The sequence below is a fragment of the Desmodus rotundus genome, chromosome 1 (assembly GCF_022682495.2).
Source record: "Desmodus rotundus isolate HL8 chromosome 1, HLdesRot8A.1, whole genome shotgun sequence".
NCBI classification, from domain to species: domain Eukaryota; kingdom Metazoa; phylum Chordata; class Mammalia; order Chiroptera; family Phyllostomidae; genus Desmodus; species Desmodus rotundus.
In genome coordinates, this window is record NC_071387.1 from 90,407,923 (window position 1) to 90,435,000 (window position 27,078).

At 41.2% G+C, this 27,078-nt stretch overlaps 1 protein-coding gene and 1 pseudogene across 1 annotated transcript in view; one reads left to right on the forward strand and one right to left on the reverse strand.

Moving 5' to 3' along the window:
• HS3ST2 (heparan sulfate-glucosamine 3-sulfotransferase 2) overlaps window positions 1–27,078 on the forward strand; it is a 123,263-nt gene that overhangs the window by 75,766 nt on the left and 20,419 nt on the right. The window lies entirely within an intron of this gene.
• Window positions 23,928–24,349, reverse strand: LOC112304794 (protein FAM136A pseudogene; annotated as a pseudogene).

Sequence of the window (27,078 nt, forward strand, 5' to 3'; positions counted from 1 at the left end):
ATCTTCTTTTTCTTAGATAAGTCCCTTTAACATTTCATATAATAATGGCTTGGTGATGATGAACTCCTTTAACTTGACCTTATCTGAGAAGTACTTTATCTGCCCTTCCATTCTAAATGATAGCTTTGCTGGATACAGTAATCTTGGATGTAGGCTCTTGCCTTTCATGACTTGGAATACTTCTTGCCAGTCCCTTCTTGCCTGTAAGGTCTCTTTTGAGAAATCACCTGACAGTCTTATGGGAACTCCTTTGTAGGTAACTGTGTCCTTTTCTCTTGCTGCTTCTAAGATTCTCTCCTTATCTTTAATCTTGGCTAATGTAATTATGATGTGCCTTGGTGTGTTCCTCCTTGGGTCCAGCTTCTTTGGGACTCTCTGAGCTTCCTGGACTTCCTGGAAGTCTATTTCCTTTGCCAGACTGGGGAAGTTCTCCTTCATTATTTGTTCAAATAAGTTTTCAATTTTTTGTTCTTCCTCTTCTCCTTCTGGCACCCCTATAATTTGGATGTTGGAACATTTTAAGATGTCCTGGAGGTTCTTAAGCCTCTCCTCTTTTTTTCTGAATTCTTTTTTTTTTTAGATTTTTTCATGATAACATTTATTAATAATTTGAAAAAATACTTTTTTTGAAATGCTGTGTATTTGAATCAGCTGCTATCTCATTATAAGAAGTAAAAATGGAAAGGCATCCAAAATTATAATCTCCAATAAATATACTCATCTCCATGTTGAAATATTTAACTTTAAAAAATTTTATACATAGAGCATAATTACTGTATTTTTTGGACTGTAAGACGCACTTCCCCAACCCCCAAATTTGGGAGGAAAATGGGGGTGCATTTTATAGTCTGAATGTAGCTTACCTGGCTCACCTGAGGGTGGGGGGAGATGGAACGGGTTTTTTTTTTCCTATTTTCCTCCTCTAAAACCTAGGTACATCTTATGATCTAGTGCGTCTTATAGTCCGAAAAATATGGTAGCAGCCCAAGCCGTGTGTTACTTAATAGTTTTTCCAACAAAAACATTTGAACCTTCAAAGAGAAAACCATTTTTCCATTAATACATGTTCTCCAACACCCATGAGTGTTTCAAAGATCATATGGGCATTTTCAGCAAAGGTGCTCAGAGACTTTTAGTTCACCTTTATAATTAATAAGAGAGGGGGACAAGTTAGTGGTAAGTAAGTTAGCGTTCAAGTGGTTAAGATTCTAAAGACAGAGATCAGCTACAACTAATCTCTTTTTCTTTTTTTTTTAATTTTTATTGTTATTCAATTACAGTTGTATGCCTTTTCTCCCCATCCCTCCACCCCACCCCAGGAAAACCCACTTCCCTCCCCCACCTCCACCCTCCCCCTTGGTTTTGTCCATGTGTCCTTTATAGTAGTTCCTGTAATCCCCTCTTCCCACTGTCCACGCACCACCCCCCCTGCCCTGGCTATTGTTAGATTGTTCTTAACTTCAATGTCTCTGGTTATATTTTGTTTGCTTTTTTCTTCTATTGATTATGTTCCAGTTAAAGGTGAGATCATATGGTATTTGTCCCTCACTGCCTGGCTTATTTCACTTAGCATAATGCTCTCCAGTTTCATCCATGCTGTGGCAAAGGGTATAAGCTCCTTCTTTCTCTCTGCTGCGTAGAATTCCATTGTGTAAATATACCATAGTTTTTGGATCCACTCGTTTGCTGATGGGCACTTAGGTTGCTTCCAGTACTTGGCTATTGTAAATTGTGCTGCTATGAACATTGGCGTGCACAGATTCTTTTGGATTGGTGTTTCAGTGTTCTTAGGGTATAACCCCAGCAGCGGAATTGCTGGGTCAAAGGGCAGTTCCATTTTTAGTTTTCTGAGGAAATTCCATATTGTTTTCCACAGTGGCCTCACCAGTCTGCATTCCCACCAACAGTGCACTAGGGTTCCCTTTTCTCCACATCCTCTCCAACATTTGTTTGTGAATTTGTTTATGTTGGCCACTCTGACTGGTGTGAGATGATACCTCATTGTGGTTTTGATTTGCATCTCTCTGATGGCTAGTGATGTTGAGCATCTTTTCATATGTCTCTGGGCCCTCTGTATGGCTTCCTTGGAGAAGTGTCTGTTCAAGTCCTTTGCCCATTTTTTAATTGGGTTGTTTGTCTTCCTGGAGTGCAGTCGCGTGAGTTCTTTATATATTTTGGAGATCAGGCCCTTGTCTGAGGTATCATTAGCAAATATGTTTTCCCATACTGTTGGCTCTCTTTGTAATTTGGTGCTGTTTTCTTTAGCCATGCAGAAGCTTTTTATTTTGATGAGGTCCCATTTGTTTATTCTTTCCTTTATATCCTTTGCTTTAGGGGATGTGTCTGTGAGGATGTTGCTGTGTGGAATGTCTGAGATTTTCCTGCCAATGTTTTCTTGTAGGACTTTTATGGTGTTACGACTTATATTTAAGTCTTTTAGTCTTTTATCCATCTTGAGTTTATTTTTGTGTATGGCGTAAGTTGGTGATCCAGTTTCATTTCTTTGCACGTAGCTGTCCAGATCTCCCAACACCATCTGTTGAAGAGGCTGTTTTTGCTCCATTTTATGCTCCTGCCTCCTTTGTCAAATATTAATTGATCGTACAGACTTGAGTTTATTTCTGGGCTCTCTGTTCTGTTCCATTGGTCTATGTGCCTGTTTTTATGCCAGTACCAGGCTGTTTTGATTACAGTGGCCTTGTAATACAGTTTGATATCAGGTATTGTGATCCCTCCTGCTTTGTTCTTTTTTCTCAAAATTGCTGCAGCTATTCGGGGTCATTTATGGTTCCATATGAATTTCTGAAATGTTTGTTCTATATCTGTGAAATATGTCATTGGTACTTTAATAGGGATTGCATTGATCTAAAAATTGCTTTGGGTAGTATGGCCATTTTGATGATGTTAATTCTTCCAATCCATGAGCATGGTACATGCTTCCATTTGTTTGTGTCTTCCTTAATTTCTTTCTTCAGTGTTGTGTAGTTCTCTGAGTACAGGTCTTTTACCTCCTTGGTTAGGTTTATTCCTAGGTATTTTATTTTTCTTGTTGCTATATCGAATGGGATTTTTTTCCTGATTTCTGTTTCTGCAGTTTTGTTGCTGGTGTACAGGAATGCCTTTGATTTCTGGGTATTGACTCTGTATCCAGCTGTTTTGCCAAATTCATTTATTAGGTCGAGTAGTTTTTTGGTGGAGTCTATAGGGTTTTCCATGTACACTATCATGTCATCTGCAAACAGTGACAGTTTCATTTCCTCCTTTCCAATTTGGATGCCTTTTATTTCTTTTTCTTGTCTGATTGCTGTGGCTAGGACTTCCAATACTATGTTGAATAAGAGTGGTGAGAGAGGGCATCCTTGTCTTGTTCCTGATCTTAGTGGGAAAGCTCTAAGTTTTTGTCCATTGAGTATGATGTTGGCTATAGGTCTCTCATATATGGCCTTTATTATGTTGAGGAATGCTCCCTCTATTCCCACTTTGCTGAGTGTTTTTATCAGAAATGGGTGCTGTATCTTATCAAATGCTTTTTCCGCATCTATTGAGATGATCATGTGATTTTTGTCTTTGCTGTTGTTGATGTGGTGTATTATGTTTATTGATTTGCGAATATTGTACCATCCTTGCATCCCTGGAATGAATCCCACTTAGTCATGGTGGATGATCTTTTTAATATAATGCTGGATGCGGTTTGCTAATATTTTGTTGAGAATTTTAGCGTCTATGTTCATCAGCCATATTGGCCTGAAGTTTTCTTTCTTTGTTGTGTCTTTATCTGGTTTTGGGATTAGGATGATGTTGGCTTCATAAAAAGAGTTTGGGAGTCTTCCATCAGTTTGGATTTTTTTGAATAGTCTGTGAAGGATAGGGGTTAGCTCTTCCTTAAATGCTTTGTAGAAATCTCCTGTGAAACCATCTGGTCCAGGCCTCTTGTGTGATGGGAGTTTTTTGATGACTGCTTCAATTTCCTTTGCTGTTATTGGTCTGTTCAGGTTTTCTGCTTCTTCTTCATTGAGTTCTGGAAGGTTATATTTTTCTAGAAATGTGTCCATTTCATCTAGGTTTTCAAATTTCTTAGCATACAGGTCTTCATAATAATTTCTTACAATCCTTTGTATTTCTGTGGTATCAGTTGTAATCTCTCCTCTTTCATTTCTAATTGTGTTTATTTGGATCCTCTCTCTTTTCTTCTTGATGAGCCTACTTAAAGGCTTGTCGATTTTGTTTATCTTTTAAAAAAACCAGCTCCTGGATTCATTGATCCTTAGAATTGTGCTTTTAGTCTCTATGTCATTTAACTCTGCTCTGATCTTGGTTATTTCCTTCCTTCTGCTTGCTCTGGGCTGTCTTTGTTGTTGTTCCTCCAGTTCTTGAAGGCATAGGGTTAGGTTGTTTGTTGAACTGTTTCTAACTTCTTAAGGTAGGCCTGTATTGCTATGAACTTCCCTCTCAGGACTGCCTTTGCTGTGTCCCATAGGTTTTGGGTTGTTTTGAGTTCGTTTTCATTTGTTTCCAGGAAGTTTTTGATTTCTTCCCTAATCTCATTCTTGACCCATTCATTGTTTAATAGCATGCTATTCAGTCTCCATGATTTTGAGTGTTTGGGGTTTTTTCCTTTGGGGTTGGTTTCTAGTTTCAGACCGTTGTGGTCAGAGAAAATGCTTGATATGATTTCAATTTTCTTGAATTTGTTGAGGCTTGCTTTGTGTCCTATCATGTGGTCTATCTTTGAAAAAGTTCCATGGACACTTGAAAAGAATGTGTATTTTGCTTCTTTGGGATGAAAAGCTCTGTATATATCAGTTAAGTCCATTTCCTCTAGGGTATTGTTAAGTGACACAATATCTTTGTTGATATTTTGTTTGGAATACCTGTCCATTTTTGATAGTGGGGTGTTAAAGTCCCCTACTATAATTGTGTTGCTGTCAATATCTTTCTTGAAATCCTCCAAGATTTTCTTTATGTATTTGGGTGCTCCTATGTTGGGTGCATATATATTTACAATGTTTATGTCTTCTTGGTGGATTCTTCCTTTGAGTATTATGAACTGACCTTCTGGGTCTCTCTTTATGGCCCTTCTTTGGAAATCTATTTTGTCTGATATGAGTATTGCTACCCCTGCTTTTTTTTCCTGTCCGTTTGCTTGGAAAATTTGTTTCCAGCCCTTCACTTTCAGTCTGTGTAAGTCTTTTGTCCTGAGATGGGTCTCTTGTAGGCAGAATATGTGTGGGTCATGTTTTCTTATCCATTCAGCTATTCTATGTCTTTTGATTGGAGCATTTAATCCATTTACGTTTAAGGTTATTATCGATAGGTAGTTATTCATTGCCATTATTTCCTACCTGTGTTCCTCTGTCTTTCTCTTTTCCTTCCTTTCCTTAAAGCAGTCCCTTTAGCATCTCTTGCAGAGCTGGTTTGGTGGAGCTGTATTCTTTTAGACTTCTTTTGTCTGTGAAACTCTTTATTTGGCCTTCTATCTTGATTGAGAGCCTTGCTGGGTAAAGTAGTCTTGGTTGCAGGCCTCTGGTTCTCATTACTTGGAATATTGTTTGTCATTCTCTTCTGGCTTGGAGCGTTTCCATTGAGAAGTCAGTTGCTAACCTTATTGGGGCTCCCTTGTATGTTACTTCCTTTTTCTCCCTTGCTGCCTTTAAGATCCTCTCTTTGTCTTGGAAATTTGCCATTTTAATTATGATGTGTCTTGCAGTGGGTCTCTTTGGGTTCCTCTTGCTTGGGACTCTCTGTGATTCCTGGATTTGGGTGACTTTTTCTCTCCTCAGATTAGGGAAATTTTCCATCATTACTTTTTCAAACAGGTTTTCTATCCCTTGCTCTTCTTCTTCTCCTTCTGGTATTCCTATTATACGGATATTGTTACGTTTCATGTTGTCCTGCATTTCCCTTATTGCCTCTTCATTCTTTTTGAGCCTCTTTTCCTTTTCTTGCTCTTTCTGGGTGTTTTTTTCTACTTTGTCCTCCAGCTCGCTGATCTGATCCTCTGCTTCATCAAGTCTGCTTTTTATTCCTTCTACTGTGTTCTTCAACTCAGAAATTGTATTCTTCATTTCCTCTTGGCTCTTGTTGATAGTTTCTATTTCCTTTTTCATGTTGATATAGTTTGCAGTGAGTTCATTGTAGTTTCCTTGTAGTTTCTGGTAGTTCTCTTTGAGCTCAGAGAGCTCAGTGAGCTTCCTGATGACCATTGCTTTGAACTGAGTATCTGATAGTTGACTTGCCTCTTTTTCAGTTAGCATTCTTTCTGAGACTTCCTCCTTTCCTTTCATTTGGGAATTGTTACTTTGTCTTCCCATTGTTTGTGAGACTCTTCTTGTTGGACTCTGCTTCTTAAATTGATCTATTCTGACTCCCTGGGTTTATGGTATGAACTTCTATGGTAGAATGTCAATGGGATTCGGTGGTGCTGTCTCCTTACTCTCCTGTGCTCACTGGTCTTGAGCTGACGTTTATGGGTTTAACACGGTCTAACTCCAGTCTTTTCAGCACTCCAGGTTTTGTTGTCTCACCTGTGGGAAAAAGAGAAAGGGGGAAAAAAGAACAAAAAAGGATGGGAAGGAGGGAAAAGGGAAATAGAAAAGGAGGAAAGGAAGGAAGGAGGGAAGAAGGAATAAAGAAATATCGGAGGCAAGATAAGAAGGAATTTTAACAAAAATTAAAACATAGAAATAGATAAAAGAACGCAGGAAGAAGACATAAAAATGGTAAAGGATGGGAGGAAGAAGGAATGAAGAAAAAAAAAGTGAGAGGAAGAAGGATCAGGGGCAAAGGAGGAAAGGAAAAAAAATATCTTCTGCTGGCTTTAAACCGGTCAGTTAGTTCTGCTGGTCGTCCTGTCTGTGCAATGGGAGGGGGTGGTTGGAAGGATTGGTTTCACTTTTCTCCCTTCCTGGTCCACACTTTTCACTGATGTTCAGCCTGCTGTCTCTCCTAGCCCTGCAGCTCCCCTCTGCTGGGTGTTCTGCCTTTGTCCTAGAGAGCTAGTAGGCCCTTCAGAGTTCTGTGCGAAGGTGTTAGGTAGGCGTTGTAGGTGTGGTCCCTGGCAGGCAATCAGGCCGTTGATCAGCCAATCCAGCAGCTTTGTTCCCCTCCAGCCGCTTTCGCTTGGGACGCTTGCGCGTGCAGCAGGGGAATCCAGCCGCTTTGGGTTTGTGAGGCTCTCAAGCGGCTTTGTGCTTGGAGCGCGCAGCTTGCCGATCCAGCTGCCCTGGGCTTGAGTCTCTCGGGCGGGCGGGGCCGCCCTGGGACTGAATCACAGGGCACTCGGTCCGAGGTTTTGGGCCTGTGGGTGGAGCAGCTAATCTCTGCTCCAGATGCTCTCGGAGGTTTCAGGTGTTGGCGCCCCTCCGGGGTTTCATGTGTGTGTGCCCCCAGTTCGCTAATCGTGTGCGCGCAACCGGGCCTCAGGTGAGCGCCTGGGCTGCTTATCTGGTGCTCTCAGTCAAGGGGCGGAGGGGGGAGGTGCGCCAGGGGCCGCGGCTGCTGCGGACAGTTCTCTAACTAGCCCCTGAGTGTCTCTATTTTCTTTTTCTTTTTGAGAAATTCCTCCTATTCAAGCGCCCCTGGTCCAATCAAGCACCTGGCTACTCACAGCTCAGCCTGGCCCTCTCCCAAGACTCCTGCAGCAGCCCCTGCGCCTGGGCTGGCGTTTCTGCAGCCCTTGTACCGCGCGGACCCAGGACCCGGGTCCCGGGGACCTTATTGTCCTTAAGCACTCTTCTTACCGTCAGATCTTTCAATGTCCTCTATCTTTTGGTCTCTGATCTTCATATATGCTGGAATACTGTTGGCTGTTCGCTCTGCTCCTCAGATCAGCTAGGTATTTCCCTGGCGTTGAGGGGAGGTGGACTCCACTCCCACCTATGTTGCCGCCATCTTCAATCCTTTTTCTGAATTCTTGTTTCTTCATTCTTTTCTGGTTGGATGCTTCTTTCTTCTTTCTGGCCCACACTATTGATTTGAGTCCCAGTTTCCTTCTCATCACTATTGGTTCCCTGTACATTTTCCTTTGTTTCTCTTAGCATAGGCTTCATTTTTTCATCTAGTTTTCAAACAAATTTAACCAATTCTGTGAGCGTCTTAATAACCAGTGTTTTGAACTGTGCATCCAGTAGGTTGGCTATCTCTTCCTCGCTTAGTTGTATTTTTTCTGGAGCTTTGAAGTGTTCTGTCATTTGGGCCTTTTTTTTTTTTTTTTTTTTTTTTGTCTTGGTGCATCTGTTACTTTAAGGGGCGGAGCCTTAGGTGTTCCCTGGGGCGGGGTAACACTGGTCACTGCGCCTTGAGGCTGTATGTGGGGGAGGGGCCGAGAGGGAGCAATGGCACTGTCTCCACTCTCCACCGTATTTCAGTCACTCCCTCGGCTACCCACAATCAAATTGGGCCCCTCTGGTGCTGGTTCCCGAGTGGGTGGGCTTGTGCACACTCTAGGCCCCTATGGGTCTCTCCAACGACCTCTCCTGTGAGGCTGGGAGTCTCTCCTGCTGCCTCCCCAACCCCCATGGGCACTTTCAATCAGAGGTCTGAGGCTTTATTTCCCCGTGCTGGAGCCCTGGGTTACGAGGTCTGTTTTGCTCCCCACCGTTGGTCCCGGTTTATCTGTGTGCGAGTGTGGGGCCGTGAGGTGCTACCCGCCACTCTGCCTGCCCTGTTCTCCGCCACTCTGAGTCCGGCCCTTTCGGTTTATCTGTGCATGAATGTGGTGCCACAGGGTCTGCTAGTGGTCAGACTGCCTGCCCTGTTTGTCCCACACTCCCCCAGTCTCATTCCCACCACTGCCACGCGAGTCCTCTCCACCCCGGCTGCCCGTCTCCGCCCCTCCTACCAGTCTGGATGTATGTTTCTTTTTTATCTACTTGGTGTCAGACTTCCTTGCCATTTGATTTTCTGTCAGTTCTGGTTGTGCGAGGAGGCGCAGTATGTCTACCTACGCTGCCATCTTGGTCCTCTCCGGGTAACTTCCTTAAGCTCAGTTTTTCCATCTGTAAAGTGGAAGGAAACTATCTATTGTCAGTTTTCTCCCCTGTGAAAAGTCAACAAAAAGTCTAATCCCATCTGGACATCTACCTTGATTCTTTTTTGCCAGGTACATCATCAGCCCTAAACCATTGTATTCTTCACTCTTATATGGCACACCACCACCACCCATTTTTGTCTCTTTAACTTAAGGTTCCATGAGAGCTGTCTTGGAAGAGGAAAACCTACCTGACCCTTATTCTCCTAAGTCTCCAATTCAGGACAATCCCCCAGATGCCAACTCAATCCAGAGATGCTCCTGTACTGGGGATAAGTGTAGACCCTTCCCTAGAGGAACAGCACATACCTCACCTTGGTGTGTCAGGAAGAAGAGAAGACTTGAGCACAACACCAAGTGGAATGTCTGGCACATGGTGGCCAGGCCTTTGGTTGCCAAAGGCTCGGGGTCAGAGGTTCCAATGGACCATCTCTGGCCCATCTCACCATCTCCAAGGGTCAGGTAATCAGAAAACAGCCTTACTCTTGTGGCTTGTGAGGGAGCCCAGGCTCCCTCACACCCCAAGGCTGAGAGCCAAGTGTGCATCACTTATAGGGGATCAGTTAACACAAAGATTATCTTCTAAAACAAAAGAGCCCTGGAGGCTCCTTCACTTCTCCCTCAAAAACCTTTCCAGGCCGCCATGGATCCCACTTTATAGCTTGAGTTAGCTGCACAATTAAACCCAAAGCAGCCTGTTTATGAATATGAAATGCCAAGTCTCCCAGCAAAACATAGCCAAGTAACAGATGCTTTAGAGCAATAAACAAACTGAAATATAGCTTTTCTTTTCTCTCTCTGATACCAATGGGCAGAAAACCTTTCTTGGGAAGTACAACTTGGGGAAGGGGTACTGAAAGGTGAGAGTGTGTTTCCATCACTCCCTTGGACACAGAGGTTGGAAGACTCATCGTTGGAGGTCCACGTTTGGCCCAAACCCTGGTGAAGGGATTCCTCATAGGAGGCTCAGGACCACCTCCAGCTTTGTGTGAAAGAGACAGGTATGCCACTCCTAGTAACCCCAGCTGTGTGGGAGATGGCTTGGTTAACCAGGAAGAGACAGGGTTTCACTCCATATCTCCCTTGGCTGGTTATCCTTGGCATGAAATGGCTTACACAAACTTTCAATAATGGGCCCACAAAGTGACCTCTGTTTTACAGATTTCAAAAAACACAAAACAAACTCAAGAACCTGAGGAGATACTTGCTTCACTCTTCTCTGGTTTATAGCTCCCACAAAGGTTGATTCCACTTTTGAATTATGAGCCACAAACTTCATCTGAGTCCCTAGCATTCCTGAGAAGATTTCTTGTGTCTGCCTTGTGACCTCCCTGTTCCATTCTGTGGTCCTTTGAAACCTTTTGTCCATCTTCGGATCTTCTATATGACACTTCTCAGCCTTTCAGTGACTGACCTTGCTCTCTCAACACCTTCTATGGCTTACATGCAGGGCGCCGGGCTCACATTGTACATATGTTTTATTTAATCCCCACATAAACCCTGTAAGAAATTATATTAGTCAGGGTCCTCCAGGGAAACAGAACCAGTAGGATACATGAGAGACACATTAAAAAAGGAGATTTCCTATAGGAATTGGCTTGTGCGTTTACAAGCCACTCAGAAGCCAGTGAGAAGTCACTCAGTCTGCTGTCTGTAAGCTTGTAAAATTCAATACATGGCGGGACCTGAGAACCAGAGGAGCCAATGGTACAAGTACCAGGGACATTGATGTTCCGTGGCAGGAAAAGGTGATGTTACAGCTCAAGAAGAGAGAGCAAATTTACCCTTCCTTTTCCTTTTTGTTCCATTGGGGCCCTCAGTGGAGTGAGTGATACCCACTCAAGATGGTGAGGGGATTTTCTTTACTCAGTCCCCAAGTTTCAACTTTCACAGACACATCCAGAAACAATGTTTTACCAGCTACCTGGGCATCCCTTTGCCCAGTCAAGTTAGCCCATAAAATTATCCATTGCAAAAATAGATTACTTTCTCCATTGTATACATGTGGAAACTGAGTAGAAGTGACCTGCTCAGTGTGCCGCATTGGATCCCCACTTAGGCCTGAGTGTTTCACTGCCCTGCAACAGTTCTTTGTGGGTTGTGCTTTACACACACAACAGGTTTTTACCACAAGTAGGACGTAGGATAAGACCTGAGAGTCTGGGAATTGCTTAAAACCCATTTTTTTTCTGGAAAATCATGAACTTTGGACAGAAATATTTCTTTTTAAAAAACATTTTTATTACATTTATTGGGGTGACATTAGTCATAAAATAATATAGGTTTCAAGTATATAATTCTATAATACAACAAATATATCATCTGTATATTCTATTGTGTGTTCCCCACCCAAAGTCAAGTCTTCTTCCATCGCCACAAATTTGACCCCTTTTATCCCCCTTCCCTCTGGTAACCACCCTACTGTTGTCTGTGTCTATGAGTTTTTGTTTGTTTGCCTTGTTTGATCATTTGTTGCCTTTAGTTTTATATCCCACATGTGAGTGAAATCATATGGTTCTTGACTTTTTCTGTTTGACTCATTTTTTGTAGCATGATATTCTCAAGATCCATCCGTTTTGTTGCAAATGGCAGTATTTCATCTTTTTTTTTTTTACGACGGAGTAATATTCCATATGTATCTATCAGAAAAATTTGAAAACATTAATTCATAAAGGTATATGTACCTTTTTGTTCACTGCAGAATTATTCACAAAGATCAAGATATGGAAAAAACCCAACGTATCATTTGGTAAATGATTGCATAAAGAAGATGTGGTACAAGAATATTTCTTTGAAAATAAAAATAAAACAGACTAAAGAGCTGCCTTCGGAGCAATGACTATTCTTAGATTTGATTTCAAGATAGAGCAGTTAAATAGTGTCTACTTTATTCCATGCCGCAATTCTTGGTATAAAAAGGAAACACCCGCATACCCTCCATTACAATCCTGTATAATCAAAAAGAAAAAAAGCTCTGACATCTACTTTTGGCCTCCTTGATAATCACAAGATTACTTTTCTAATAAGTGCATGGAGTTAAATACTAATTAATTACATTTGAGATTTCTGACCAAGATGGAGGCATAGGTAGACATACTTTGATTCCTCGCACAACCAAAAGAAAGACAACAAATTAAAAAAAATAATAACCAGAACTGCCAGATAATTGAACTATATGGAAGTCCAACAATGAAGGAATTAAAGAAGAAACATTCATTCAGACTGGTAGGAGAGGTGGACACAAGCAACCGGGGCAGAGAGGACTTGTGGCAAGGCAGTGGCTGGAGGACCAAATGGTCCCACATTTGCATGCAGATAAACTAGGATGAACAACTGCAGAGCAAGACAGACTGAGCAACCCAGGGTACCAGTTTGGGGAAATAAAGCCTCAAAACCTCTGACTGAAAAATCTTGTAAGGGTTGTAGTGGCAGGAGAAACCCCCAGCCTCACAGGAGAGTTCCTTGGAGAGACCCACAGGATCCTAGAATGTACAAAAACCCATCCACCCAGAAATCAGCACCAGAAGGGCCCAATTTGCTTGTGGGTAGAGGGGGAAGTGACTGAAAACTGGCCAAGAGCCTATTAAGTGGCATTGTTCCCTCTTTGACCCCTCCTCCACATACACAGCCACAACCCAGCAATGTGGATTGCCCTGCCCTGGCAAATATCTAAGGCTCCGCCCCTTACTACCTAATAGGTGCGCCAAAACCAAAAAAAAAAAAAAAAATGCCCAAATGAAAGAACAGATCAAAGCTACAGAAAAAATACAACTAAGTGATGAAGAGATAGACAACTATCAGATGCACAGGTCAAAACACTGGTAATCAGGATGCTCACAGAAATGGTTAAGTATGGTCACAAAATAGAGGAAGAAGTGAAGGCAATGCAAAGTGAAATAAAGGAAAATGTACGGGAAACCAACAGTGAAAGGAAGCAAACCAGGACTCAAATCAACAGTTTGGACCAGAAGGAAGAAATAATCATTCATCAAGAACAGAATGAAGAAACAAGAATTCAAACAAATGAGGAGAAGCTTAGGAACCTCTGGGACAACTTTAAACATCCCAACATCTGAATCATAGGGGTGCCAGAAGAAGAAGAGGAAGAGCGAGAAATTGAAAACTTATTTGAACAAATAATGAAGGAGAACTTCCCCCAATCTGGCAAAGGAAATATACTTCCAGGAAGTCCAGAAAGCTCAGAGAGTCCCAAAGAAGCTGGACCCAAGGAAGCACACACCAAAGCACAATTACATTACCAAGATTAAAGATAAGGAGAGACTCTTAGAAGCAGCAAGAGAAAAGGACACAGTTACCTACAAAGGAGTTCCCATAAGACTATCAGTTAATTTCTCAAAAGCCACCTTGCAGGCAAGAGGGGCTGGCAAGAAGTATTCCAAGTCATGAAAGGCAAGGGCCTACATCCAAGATTGCTCTATCCAGCAAAGCTATCATTTAGAATGGAAGGGCAGATAAAGTGCTTCCCAGATAAGGTCAAGTTAAAGGAGTTCATCATCACCAAGCCCTTATTACTGTATTTTTTGGACTCTAAGATGCACCAAACCATAAGATGCACCTAGGTTTTAGAGGAGGAAAATAGGAAAAAAAAAGCCCTGCTCCACCGCCACCCCCCACCACCACGGAGCCAGGTAAACTACATTCGGACTATAAGACACACCCCCATTTTCCTCCCAAATTGCGGGGGTGGGAAAAGTGCGTCTTAAAGTCTGAAAAATACGTATATGAAATGTTAAAGGGACTTATCCAAGGAAAAGAAGATCAAAACTATGAACAGTAAAATGACAACGAACTCACAACTATCAAAAACTAAACCTAAAAAAACAGAAACAGAAACAGAAACAAAAACAAAAACGAACTAAGCAAACAACTAGAACAGGAACAGATTCACAGAAATGGAGATCAAAAGGAGGGTTATCAGTGGGGAGGGGGAGAGGGGAGAATGGGGGAAAGGTACAGGGAATAATAAGCTTAAAAGGTAGGTACAAAATAGGCAGGGGGAGGTTAGGAATAGTATAGGAAATGGAGAAGCCAAAAAACTTATATGTACGACCCATAGATATGAACTAAGGTGAGGGAATGCTGGTTGGGGGGGTACAGGGCAGAGGGGAATAAAGGGGAGAAAAAAATGGGACAACTGTAATAGCATAATCAATAAAATATATTAAAAAATAATTAATTACATTTATATGACAGCCCACCCCTTGATAAAATGTTGACATGTGAGATCCCATTATATAATCACAGTAATAACCTGACTTGGGTTTTTCTCTTTTTTTAAGTATAATTTATTGATTATGTTATTAAAATTGTAATTAAAGTTAAAATTACAATTTTTCTCCCTTTGTCCCCTTTCCTCCAGTACCCCCTTTCCCTCCAGCAATGCTCCCCCCTTAGTTCATGTCCATGGGTTGTACATATAAGTTCTTTGGCTTCTTCATTTCCTATACTATTCTTAACATTCCCCTATTTTCTACCTACAAATTATGCTTTTTAATTTATGAAAATCTTTTCTCCCATTCTCCCCCTCCCAGGTATCTCTCCAAATGATCTCCATACCTATGATTCTGTTCCTGTTCTGGTGGTTCACTTTGTTTGTTTGTTTTTAGAGCCAGTTCTTGATAGTTATGAATTTGTTGCCTTTTTAATGTTCATAGTTTTGAACTTTTTTTCTTAAGTCCCTTTAACATTTCATGTACTAATCACTTGGTCATGATGAATTCCTTTAGCATTATCTTGTCTGGGAAGCACATTATCTGTCTTTCCATTCTAAATGATAGCTTTGCTGAATACAGTACTCTTGGATGTAGGTCCTTGCTTTTCATCACTTTGAATATTTCTTGTCAGTCCCTTCTTGCCTGCAAAGTTTCTTTTGAGAAATCATCTGATATACTTATGGGAGCTCCCTTGGAGATAACTAACTGCTTTACACTTGCTGCCTTTAAGATTCTCTCTTTATGAGAAAAGGGAACCCTAGTGCACTGTTGGTGGGAATGCAGACTGGTGAGGCCACTGTGGAAAACAATATGGAATTTCCTCAGAAAACTAAAAATGGAACTGCCCTTTGACTCAGCAATTCCACTGCTGGGATTATACCCTAAGAACCATGAAACACCAATCCAAAAGAACCTATGCATCCCAATGTTCATAGCAGCACAATTTACAATAGCCAAGTACTGGAAGCAACCTAAGTGCCCATCAGCAAACGAGTGGATCCAAAAACTATGGTATATTTACACAATGGAATTCTACGCAGCAGAGAGAAAGAAGGAGCTTATACCCTTTGCCACAGCATGGATGAAACTGGAGAGCATTATGCTAAGTGAAATAAGCCAGGAGGTGAGGGACAAATACCATATGATCTCACCTTTAGCTAGAACATAATCAACAAAAGAAAAAAGCAAACAAAATACAACCAGAGACATTGAGGTTGGGAACAGTCTAGCAGTGGCCAGGGGGGAGTGGGGTGGGGACAGTGGGAAGAGAGGATTGCAGGAACTATTATAAAGGACACATGGACAAAATCGGGGGGGTGGTGGGGGTGGGGGAGGGAGGTGGGTTCAGCTGGGGTGGGAGGAGGGAAGGGGAGAAAAGGCATACAACTGTAATTGAATAACAAAAATTTTTTAAAAAGTTATTTAAAAAGTTAAAAAAAAAAGATTCTCTCTTTATCTTTTACCTGTGGAATTTTAATTATGATATGTCTTGGTATGATCCTCTTTGGGTCCAACTTGTTTGGGACTCTCTGTGCTTTCTGTACTTGTATGACTATTTCCTATGCCAAATTAGGGAAGCTTCTCTTTCATTATTTTTTCAAATAAATTTTCAATTTCTTGCTCTTCTGCTTCTGGCATCCCTATGATTCAGATGTTGGCATATTTGAAGATGTCCCGGAGTTTCTTATGCTCCTCATTTTTGTTTTGTTTTGTTTTGATTTGAATTCTTGTTTCTTCATTCTGTTCTGGTTAAATGCTTATTTCTTCCTTATGTTCCAAATCATTGATTTTAATCCTGGCTTCCTTCCCTTGACTGTTGGTTCCATGTAGATTTTTCTTTATTTAAGTTAGTGTAACCTTCATTTCTTCCCCATGTTGTTGCCATACTCAGTGTGTTCTTTGAGCATCCTGATCATCATTGTTTTGAACTCTGCATCTGATAGGGTAGGCTATCTCCATTTCCTTTTTCTTTTTCTGGAGTTTTGTTCTGTTCTTTCAATTAGGCCATATTTCTCTTGTCTCCCCAATTTGGCAGCCTCCCTGTGTTTGTTTCTGTGTATTAGTTAGAGCTGCTTTTACTCCCTGTCTTAGTAGCATGGCCTGTCGTCAAAAAGGCACCCACCTGGATGACTGTGGCTTCTTTAAATCCTTGGTTGTCGGACTTCCATACAGCTTGCTTTCCTGACAGTTCTGGGTCATTTGTTTTGAGGTTTAGTTGTAATTCTTTTTGTAGTTGTGTGAGGAGGCAAAGTGTGTCTACCTACACCTCCGTCTTGACTAGAAGTCCCAACTTGGGGTTTTCTAAAGGAGTTTTATTGAAGGAGCATTGCTGTATTTTTTTAAACTATTGAAATGTTTCAACCATAATGGAATCATACTTTAAACAGTTTTCAACACATTTTTCTTTTAAGGATATTTAATTATAAGCCTAACACAGTGGACAATGTGAATGTTCTTGCAACTCTTTTTCTCTGATCATTACAGGGTTCCGCCACATATGTAGTTCTGCAATAAGTGACCCCTCCACTACCTTCACAAAGGTATTATCCTCCTCCCTTTGGATCTTCTAATGAAAAAGCACATTTGTTTTTGTTTTGTTATCAGTTTTTGAGGCCTTGCAGAGCACCAGACACTGTGCAAAATATATTTAATTCTCATCCTCACCCTCAACCTTAATTATTGCAATAATCCTGTGAAGTAGGCACCATAATTGGTTCCATTTAACAGATGAGAAAACTGGGCTTCGGAGGTTAGATAACTTACCTGTTACTTCTCGTTAACAGGGGATCAATTAGTTAGAAGCCAGGTCAGGCTGATTCTGGAGTTTGTGGGTTGAATCAATAAGTTACTGTGCTTTCCTAATTTTAAAAAGCTCTCCAACTAACCAACTGTCTGAGAATAGCCTTCCAGCAGGTTAAGTGAAAGTGAGACTTTGCTGTTCCACTTTCCAGGCACCCAGCTTCTTGCTGGAGGCACCAGTGGGTAGAAGAAATCACCTGTGTTTAACAGAAAAGGACCAGGGTTTGCTGACGTGTTTAGTTAATCCACATGGAGATTGCTGATGAGGATTCTGGTTAATTGGTTTAGGAATTTTAAAAAACACAGATGTGCTGTGGTAAAATGCATTTTACCTCCCAAGCCCTGGGGGAAAGCACTGAGTGTGCTCTGCAGCTGAGTGTACCTACATATCTTGATTGAACATTCAACAGCATGTTTTTCGAGACTCGGGCATCCTGGCTTTGTCCCAGCATGGGTAATTTCATTCTGCCCTGGTCCTCCCTACAGTCTCAGGAAGGTCCAAGCTCAGTGATCATAGCTACAGCTCACAAGCACCTGCTGTGCGACAGTCAACATCCTGGGAAATTTCCACACATCATCTCCAGTGCTTCCCACAACCCTGCAAAGTGAGTTTTATTTTATCCACTTGAATGTGGAAACTGGGGCTCAGAGAGAGGTTAATGACTTTCTACACTGAGTGACAAAACAGGGGTTCAAACTTAGACATGACTGTCTCCAAAGCCTGTATTTTCCCCCCTTTTGCACTCTCATTAAAAAAAAATGCATTTGACAAAAGAAGTCCAAGGATACAAAAAGGCCATATAATGGAAAATTTCCTGCCAGCCCTCCCCACAGTTTCCCTTCCCAGGCTCAGGTTCTGTGTGTCTCTTGCTTATTTCTTCTTTGAAGTGGTTGTTACAAGCTGTTTGGCTGAAATGGACTGTGTGGCTCTGTATTGAGGTTTCCTATTTAGAATTTATAAATGTTTAGAAGCTAAGTGGGGAAGGTTTTTTTGTAGGATTACCAACAAGCCCAGGCTGTTCTACACACCTTTCAGGAAAAGTCACCATGCATAGCAGGTCACATATTTTTATATACTTGTATGGGGTGAGCAAAGTAGGTTTACAGTTTGTATGGAAAATAATACAGTAAATAATAAATAATAAAACAAGAATATACTTGGTGTTTTGTTGGTTTACACAGCTGTAAACCAACTTTTACCCACCCTGTATAGTAAGAAGAGTGAGAAGATACTAGAATATAATGGGGGACTGTGTTATTCCTTGGGATACCCAGGTACAGACACACTTGAACACACGGAGACCAGTTATGATGTGTACATAGATATTTCCTGCTGACAATTTAATAGCAGCATTTTCCCCAGGCCTTAAGCATTCTCTAAAATGCTTTTGATTATCACATTAGAATTTCTGTTTTTTTTTAAGATTTTATTTATTTACTTTTAGACAGAGGAGAAGGGTGGGGAGAAAGAGAGGGAAAGAAATATCAATGTGTGGTTGCCTCTCACATTCCCCCTACTGGGGACATGGCCTGCAACCCAGGCACGTGCCCTGACTGGGAATCGAACGGGCGACCCTTTGGTTCACATGCCAGCACTCAATCCACTGAACCACACCAGCCAGGGCACAGCATTAGAATTTCACCAAATGCATCAACGGCCATGTAATCTATGTAGTATTGTATATATTTAGGTTGTTTCTGTGAGTTCACTACTCTAAATAAATAATAGTGTGTTGATCATCTTTTTATAACATATATCTCTCTGCAAATATCAACATTTCAACACGATAAATTCTAAAGAATACCTTCCATAAAACATAAACTTATTTGTAGAGTGCCTATTCTGTGTGATGGAGAAAACAAAATAACTCAACTTTGCAATAGGTCAAAATGCTATCTTATTTGGATTTAATTTGTGTTTCTTTGAAATCTAGCGAATGTGGATATGTTGCCAATTTTATATCTTCTTTCAGGAATTGATTATGAATCTTCTTCAGTTTTCTATTGCAGTGCTTTTCTTATTAATTTATAAAAACTCTACTTATTAAAGATATTAAATAGTTGTATATTATATATGGAACACAGATTTTGGGTTTGGGTTTTTTTGTTTTTTTGTTTGTTTATTAGTTTGCATTTTATTTCCCCTTGTGATTTTTCATCTTCCCAAACTTTCAACTATTTATATGGTCACATGTTAAGTCTTTGCTTTCTTCCTTTGGCATCACGGTTACAAAACGTTCCCAATTCTAAAGAATATACACATATTTACTCACACTTTAATCTTTTATTCCATTGTGTTCTTAATATTGAAAGAAATTCTTTCATCTTGAATTTATACCTTTGGAGGTGTGAATGAGGAAACCGGATTCCATTTTTTCCCAGCTGATTTGCTGATTGTCCCAATAATCCATAATTTCCCAACTGATTGAAATGCTATCTTTATCATGTGTTTTGTTGATAGTTGTGCTTATTTCTGGTTTCATATTCTTTTCTATTAATCTATTCACCTATTCCTGAGCCACACTGTTCAAATGACTACAGCTTTGTAAAGTATACTGTGACATCAGTTTCCTTCCCATGATTCTTCCTTCTAACACAATCTTATCTTTAATTTATTTATTCAAAAGAAACTTTATCGTTGCAATGTCCAATTGAATTTTTTAAATCCTCTTGGGTTTGGATTGGAATTACGTTATTTATAGATTAATTTGAGAAGAATAGATGTCTTTTTAATACTGTATTATGACGCTTTTCATCCTACTTATTAACATTTTAATTGAAGTGTCTATAAATTATGGAACAATAATAAATATTAATTGTGTTAGCAGGCATCTTTGTCTTGCTGAACTTTAATGGGACTCATAGCCTGGAAGTTACCTGTACAGGTGCTGGAACCAAAACAATTGGGTTTCTATCCAGGCTCCTCCATCAGTTCTTTGGGACTTTGGACAGGTTACTTCTCTGTGCCTAAATTCCTTATGTGAATAATAAGACTAATAATACTATACCTACCTGATGCTGGCTACTGTCACAAGGTTTAAATGAGCTCTTAAAGTTACTTTTCTAACTAGCAGTGAATGTTGAATTTACTGAGTGCCTTTTCAGAATCTGTTGAGGATGACCATTTTTTTCCTTTGACCCATTTCTGTGCTGAATTATGATTCTGTATTAGATGTAATGATACAGATTTCAATGGGATATGGGAGCTTTTCCTTTAATAAATGGTGCTTTGGTGGCCATTACTTAAAATCTTGACTGGTCAGTTCTCCAGAGAAGGATTATGCACATGCCAGTTTGTGGCAGGTAAGCTGCCTGCAGCATTCTGCAGGCGTGTTGCCCTCTGGCTCAGTAGCTCTGAGGCGTCACCTCTCCTCTGCAGGCAGTGACCTGGCTGTAGGGTTGGGGGAAGCTCTGTAGATCTAGCTGCTCTTTCTAGAGACCTCTAACATCGACTGTGCTTCTGCTCGCACCTCTGACCCCACCAGGGTGCCTCCAATTCCAGAGCTATTGGGAGATTCTATGGCAAGAATCCACTTTCTTCTCATTAATGAGACCCCCTTTCTCCCACAGCCACTTAAGTTTCAGTATTCTAAGTCCAATACCTTTCATATGTCAGCCCTCCTTCTCCCAAAAATATGACTCCATTTGTTGGCCACCACCCACTCTTCATACTTTCTCTCAATATGTTGACTTTACAGGATATACCTTTTATCTGTCAATTGAGTGCTGACCCCGGCAGGAGTAGAGATAAACACTGACTGACCATGTTGTATGGAAGTACTGCTATGAATTGAGCCCTTTATCAATATTAATGATTCTCTTTGTCCCATTTAATGTTTTTTTCCCCTTGAATTCTACTTCTTTTGTTGTTGATATCATGACTCTAGCTTTCTTTAGACTGGCATTTTCCTGATGTATCTGAACCTCTCCACTTGCATATAACATGTTTCTGTCCCTATATTCTAGGGTGGTCTCGTAAACACAAATATGACTAGGTTGTATTTATTTATTGTTGCTATTTAAAAATTATGGTGTTTAGCCTATTTCCAATCATTTTTCATATTAATACAATCAGTTCCACTTCTATACTTTTACAATTTTTATTATTTTTTTTCTTGCTTTCCTCTCCCTGTCTCTTTTATTACGTGAGCTACATTTTCATTGCTTTTTTTATTTTCCAGTGTTTTGGAAAGTATGTGTCCAGTTTTTAATTCCTCATTTTACATTTCTATGGCAGAGAAAATGAGTGACTTTTGGTAAATAATCTCATATACCCTTCCCTCCCCTTGTTTCCCTATTGCCAACCTGTCAGTCTTTGTCAGTTCAAGCTGGGATTTCAGATTTGATTTATCAACTTGCTGATATTTTTCAACTTTATTGAGGTATAAATTATTAATTTTTATATCTTATTTTAAAGGAAAATCTTGATATTAAAAGTTAAATTATTTGTTGTCTGGACTCAGAGCTTTCTTCGATCCCGATCACTACCCTTTAATTCACAACTTGCTCATTCTTGAGTTCTTCCACACCATCTTTTAGGTCATTGCCTTTTATTTCTAAGGAACTTTTTGGAGAGGAAGGTGGAATGCCTTTCAAGCTGCTGCATGTCTTGTAATTCTTTGCTTTTCCTTCACAAGCAAATCAGCTAAGTACTAGATATTGGGAGTCACAAACTTTTTTCTCCAAAACTCTATGGATAATCTGTGTTTTTCTAGCATTTAATTATGCTACAAAGTCCTCATCTGGCTTGTATTTGTAGAAAAGTTATTTTGTTTGCTTTATCCATTCTGGATAGAGGATATAATACTTATAGAACTTGTGCATTTTATGTATATTATGAAATGTTTGCCCCTATGCATGTTTATATAGATAGATGATGAATGGATGGATGGTTGGATCCTCATGGATGTGGGTTTTATTTTTGTTCTGACTAAGCTGGCTTTTTGGTCTGCCCAATAGCCATCCTCTGTCTCTGGAAATGTCTCTTTAATTAAATGTTTACCTGTACCTCTGTCCAATTGGTTTCAGGTTTTTTCTTCAATAACACTGCACACTGCACATTGCCTGCGACACTCCATCTTCCATGTCGCCTTCTGTCCCATCAGTTCCATCTTACAGACTTTTACGTGAGGAGCACAATATCAGGCTCAAGCTGGTTCTGGTTATTACTTTCTACATCACTGATTTTACTATTTACTGCTCTCTGTGTAGTTTACTATGCATTTTTATTGTTACTTTTTGAAGGAAAATTTAAACCTTATTTATCTTTTAAAACCAGACCACTAGTAAAATGTCTCATAGTCCTGAAACAGCAAACAGAAAGGCTGTATTACCATTTCAAGTACCATATTTGCCATGTATAATGTGCACCCATGTTTTTGACCCAAACTTTCAGGAAGAAAATCTTTCATTTTAATTTTTTAATTCAATTATTTATTTGTTCATATTTAGAAACAAAAACAATGATCATATTCCAGGACATTATTTGCATATGGATATTGTTATTGCTTTCTAGAGTTACATTTTAACACATAAGCATAAATAAAAGAATTAAAAATTTACATAGATACAGAATTAGTACTACCCATGTATAAGCACATCCTTATTTTTGCCTCAAAAATTTGGGCAAAAAAGTTCACATTACGCATGGCAAAATACGTAGTAAGTTGGAAAACAAAGAAAAAACACCCAACAAAGTCCTTATCAAAATGGTAAGGTGCCTGAGCTGGGGTTGGAACACTGCATGTTGCAAAGCCCCCAGGCAAAAGTGGTATTTGGTAAGGGGGGGGGAGGGGCGGGAGACAGCTTCTCTTTTGCTCTAAAGGAGCCACAGCTCCCTGAGTTGCTTACTTGATTTACCTTGACCTTCCTGTTGCCAAATGATTGTTTCAGTAGGGCTCTGTTATTTTAGGGAGCTAAGTTAGCAATACTGGATTTAGGTTTCATTTCTGAAAACCAGGTTTTTTCCAAACCCAGTACTTGATAACTCTCTTAATTAAGCAGACTACAGTTCCTCTTTCATTGTTCATTCCTGGATATTGGTATATAGCACAAGCAAAATCCCCTTTCCCTTCAAGGGAGGGTACCACTGCAAGATTGTCCTGTCACTCTGCTGCAGATAACCTCAGGGCCCACCCCAGCAGCCAGTGAGAGGGAAGGTCTGTTTCCCATACCCAGTGTGACATTGCCGCTCATGTTTTTGGAGGATCTCCAAGCTGAAAGATGTATTGTGTGAGAATTTAAGAAGTGTGCATCTACATCTTGGTGGACAAAAACAGATATCCAAAAGGAATCGTTCAAAGTTCTTATCCAAACTACTTCTTCCAACTCCACATCTTCAGTCAACTTCTTGCCCTTGTATGTAAAACAAAACCCAGAAGGAAAACAAATACCCAGAAACCATTTTTCCCTTTCTAAATTAGTGACCTCATGGATTTTGTTTTATAGCTTATGAAAAATGGTGTGGTGCTGCTTCTGGTAAACAGGAGATTGACAACAAACAGAAACACCTCTCCTCACATTCCACCAGATCCCTGGCATGTTAAAGGAACCTGTGAGCCTGTTGATAGACTCAGAGGGCTCTAGCTTGGTTTGAGGGAAATACCTGCTGCCAGGATAAGCATTTGCCACATAAAATTTAGGCTCTCAAAAATTCTCTGACTCAAATTTTAGCACCAGTTTTTTCCATTTCACTTTCTAGGATTAAAACATAAAAGAATTAGTATCCAGAGGGAACTGACACATGCCTTAACCTTGCTGCCAACCTTAATTTCTTCGTTCATAAACTTTGCTTAAAAGACCAAAATTCTCATTCTTCATTTTAAATCGATTCTGCCCTCAGCCTCAATGGTCAATGGCAAAGGCTTCTATTTCTGAATGAGTGAGAGAGAGTCCTTCATCTTCTTGGTCATGGTTGGAATGAGGTTCACATGGTATCCACAATGAGTACCCACACACTTGGTCACACAATTCTCCAGCTTCCGTTTCACGTGAAGCTCTTTACTCCCTGCATCTATTGAATATTTGGCTTTGTCATTGCAATGCGTGGTGCACTGGGCCAGGCAGTCCTGGAACTTCTCCAGCTCACTGGTAATCATGCCCTGGGCTTGTGCCAGGGGCATGTGGCAGGGCTCAGTGCACCGGTGCACATGCTGCATGATCGCCTCACAACAGCCAGCACTGCACCAGAACATGAGGCCCTGCATCTTCTGCATAGTCTCTCTCTCTCCAGGCTTTTCACCATGGAGTCCACTGCCTCCATCACCCAAAGCTGCTGCAGGTCCACCATGGGCACCCCACGGTGCACCATTCCACAATGGTGCCCACATAGACTCTGCGCCCAAGCACTAGTGCATTTTTAGATTATCTGCTGTAGCATCCTATCTTGTCCGTTCCTGGTTATGTCTTATTCTGTTGTCTTCTCATGCAAGCTTATGCTCACTTCTTGACCTGCTGCTCAAATGTCCCCTCTGGGGTTCCTCTGAGCATGTGGCTCCCTCGTGACACTTGCTTTCCTCTTCTTTCACACAAGTTGTAATTGTATGTTTATGCATTTTTCTATTATGTCCTTTACCAGACGAGAGGCTTCATGAGGACAAATGCTTCATCTTTTTTATTTAGAGCCACAACTTCAGTGCATAGCACAATGGCTAGAAAACAGTAGGGGCCTAATAATTATTTGTTGAATGAGTACATGTTCACAATACTCTGGCTTGGATTGCCTTTGGATGTGCCCACACTGCTTTGATCCAGAGTTTCTCAAACTTTCATCATTGAAGGATCACCTTTTCACCACATTCATGTACCATTTTACCATCATTTACTTAATATTTGTCTTTAAATCACTTCACATTTTCTACATTCACTATGTCTCTAAGCCTCATCTTAAGCAACAAAATCTGGAAATAAAAGTGATGTCCTAGTTCCAATTTTCTAAAATTCATTCAAATGAAGACATAACTATAAAAATATGTAAGTACGGTCCATACATCACTTGCACCCCAGATGCTATGTGACCACACTTTGGGAAACCCTTTCTGAAGAGCTCAGGCTGCTGCATTTCCTGAAGGAGCCCAGGTCTTCCAGTTTTAGGCATTGGTTCCTTTCCATGTTATTCATTTGATCAGCATGAATCATTCCCTGGGGCTGCCTGTGATGGGATGGCATGGTGACAAGGACTGCAGATACCACAGTCAGCAAGGAAGACACCATTCCTTCCTGATGAGTTTGCAGACTACTGGGTGGAAGCCAATGGCTTAAATAAATAGATGTGCAAGATAGTTACAGACTGTGCTTAGAGCTATGAGGGGAATAAACCATGGGGTTAGAGTTACATTTAAGAGTGGTGGCATTTGAAGAGAGCCAAGGATGAGAAAGACTGGGCTGTGGAAAAAGCCAGGGGAAAGTTTTCAGGCAGAGAGAACAGCAAAGTCCTGGAGACAGAAAGGATAGGGCTGGGAGATTCAAGAGTGTCTGCTCATCTTGCCAGGTGTCCTGAATGCCTTCCAGAACAGAAATGCAGAGTGGGGTCATTCCACATCATAGCCTGGACACTAGGTCAGATTTGTATAGTTTAAATGGGACTTGGACCCTAAAGAAGTGCTGTTGACTCAACAAGCATACACGTAGGTTTGGCACAGCAGAGGCCTGGATGGTATGTGAGCACCTGACTCCTGGTGCTTTGCACAGCCCACTGCTCTTCTTGCTCCCTGCATGATCAGCAAGCAAGCCAACTCCTGCTAACTCTTTGCAACCATGGAGCTTAATGTATTCTGCTATACCTGCATCTGTGGGAGACACAATGGGAAAGACTCCAGTCAGAGGCTGATTTCTCCCAGGGAGGCAACAGGGAATGGCAGAGGGGCAAGCAGGTGTTCACTCCCACAGCGGCAGTTGGATCACCTCCCACTAGAGGGCACTGTTATGCTGCAGGAAGTGGGACAGGTTTGCAGACTGCCTCCCTGCACAACCTCTCAGCGCTGGGGACTCTGGAATGTGAGGTTGAAAAGCTTGGTATTAAACATAAACTCATCCAGCCCTGGCTGGTGTGATTCAGTGGACTGGGCATCGGACTACAAACCAAAGGGTCACCCGTTTGATTCCCAGTCAAAGCACATGCTGGTGCCCCCAGCTGGGGGAGCAGGAGAGGCAACCATACATTGATGTTTCTCTCTCTCTCTCTCTTTCTCCCCACCTTTCTCTAAAAATAAATAAATAAATAAAATCTTTTTTTAAAAAAAGGAAGTTTGCTGATGTCTGGGAAGCATTCAGAACCGGGGTGGGGGAAGGGACTGAAAGGTCCTTAGAGTAGGTAGAATCTGCTGCAGGTGGACACTGCGGGCAGGGAGCCCTCGAGGTCAGGGAGGTCCACAGGCTGGGAGAATAGCCTCAGAAAGCCGCTGGATTGGCCAGCTCCATCCTCCACCTGGGGCTGGTCTATGTGTTGATAGCACGATATTGAACGGTTTTACGTTCTCTATGAAGTGTGATGTGAGCTCATCTGTCCAGAAGGACAGGAAAGGGCAGATTTTGATCATTTGCAGAGAGTAGAAAAGGTCTGAAATAGTGCACAGTGGAAGAAGGAGTTGGCAAGAGGAACACAGAATTCCTGGCTGTGCTGTGGCCCCTGGTATTGGTGATGGGCGTTGGTAGTGGACAACCTGACATTTTCAGATGGTCTCCAGCAGCACCAGATCTCCTAGGGCTCCACTTGGTACCATCACCAGTTGCCTTGGCACCACCTGGTAGTGCCCAGGTACCATCTTGCTTCCTTAATGTTGATGTCACTGGGGAGTGTCACACAAGAGCCAGAAGGGCTTAGAATGGATGCCAGAAAGTAGAGCCTAATGAGAGAAAAGCACTGAGCTGCTCCCTACAGCTGACCATGAGTGACGGACCTCAGTGGGTCCTGAGTCGGTTGGGACGGATGTCAGGTGAGACTGGGTAGGAGGATACCAGTTGGATTTGGTTACAGACCAGATGTGGGTGTTTCTGGACAGTTGGTGGTGGCGAGGCCAT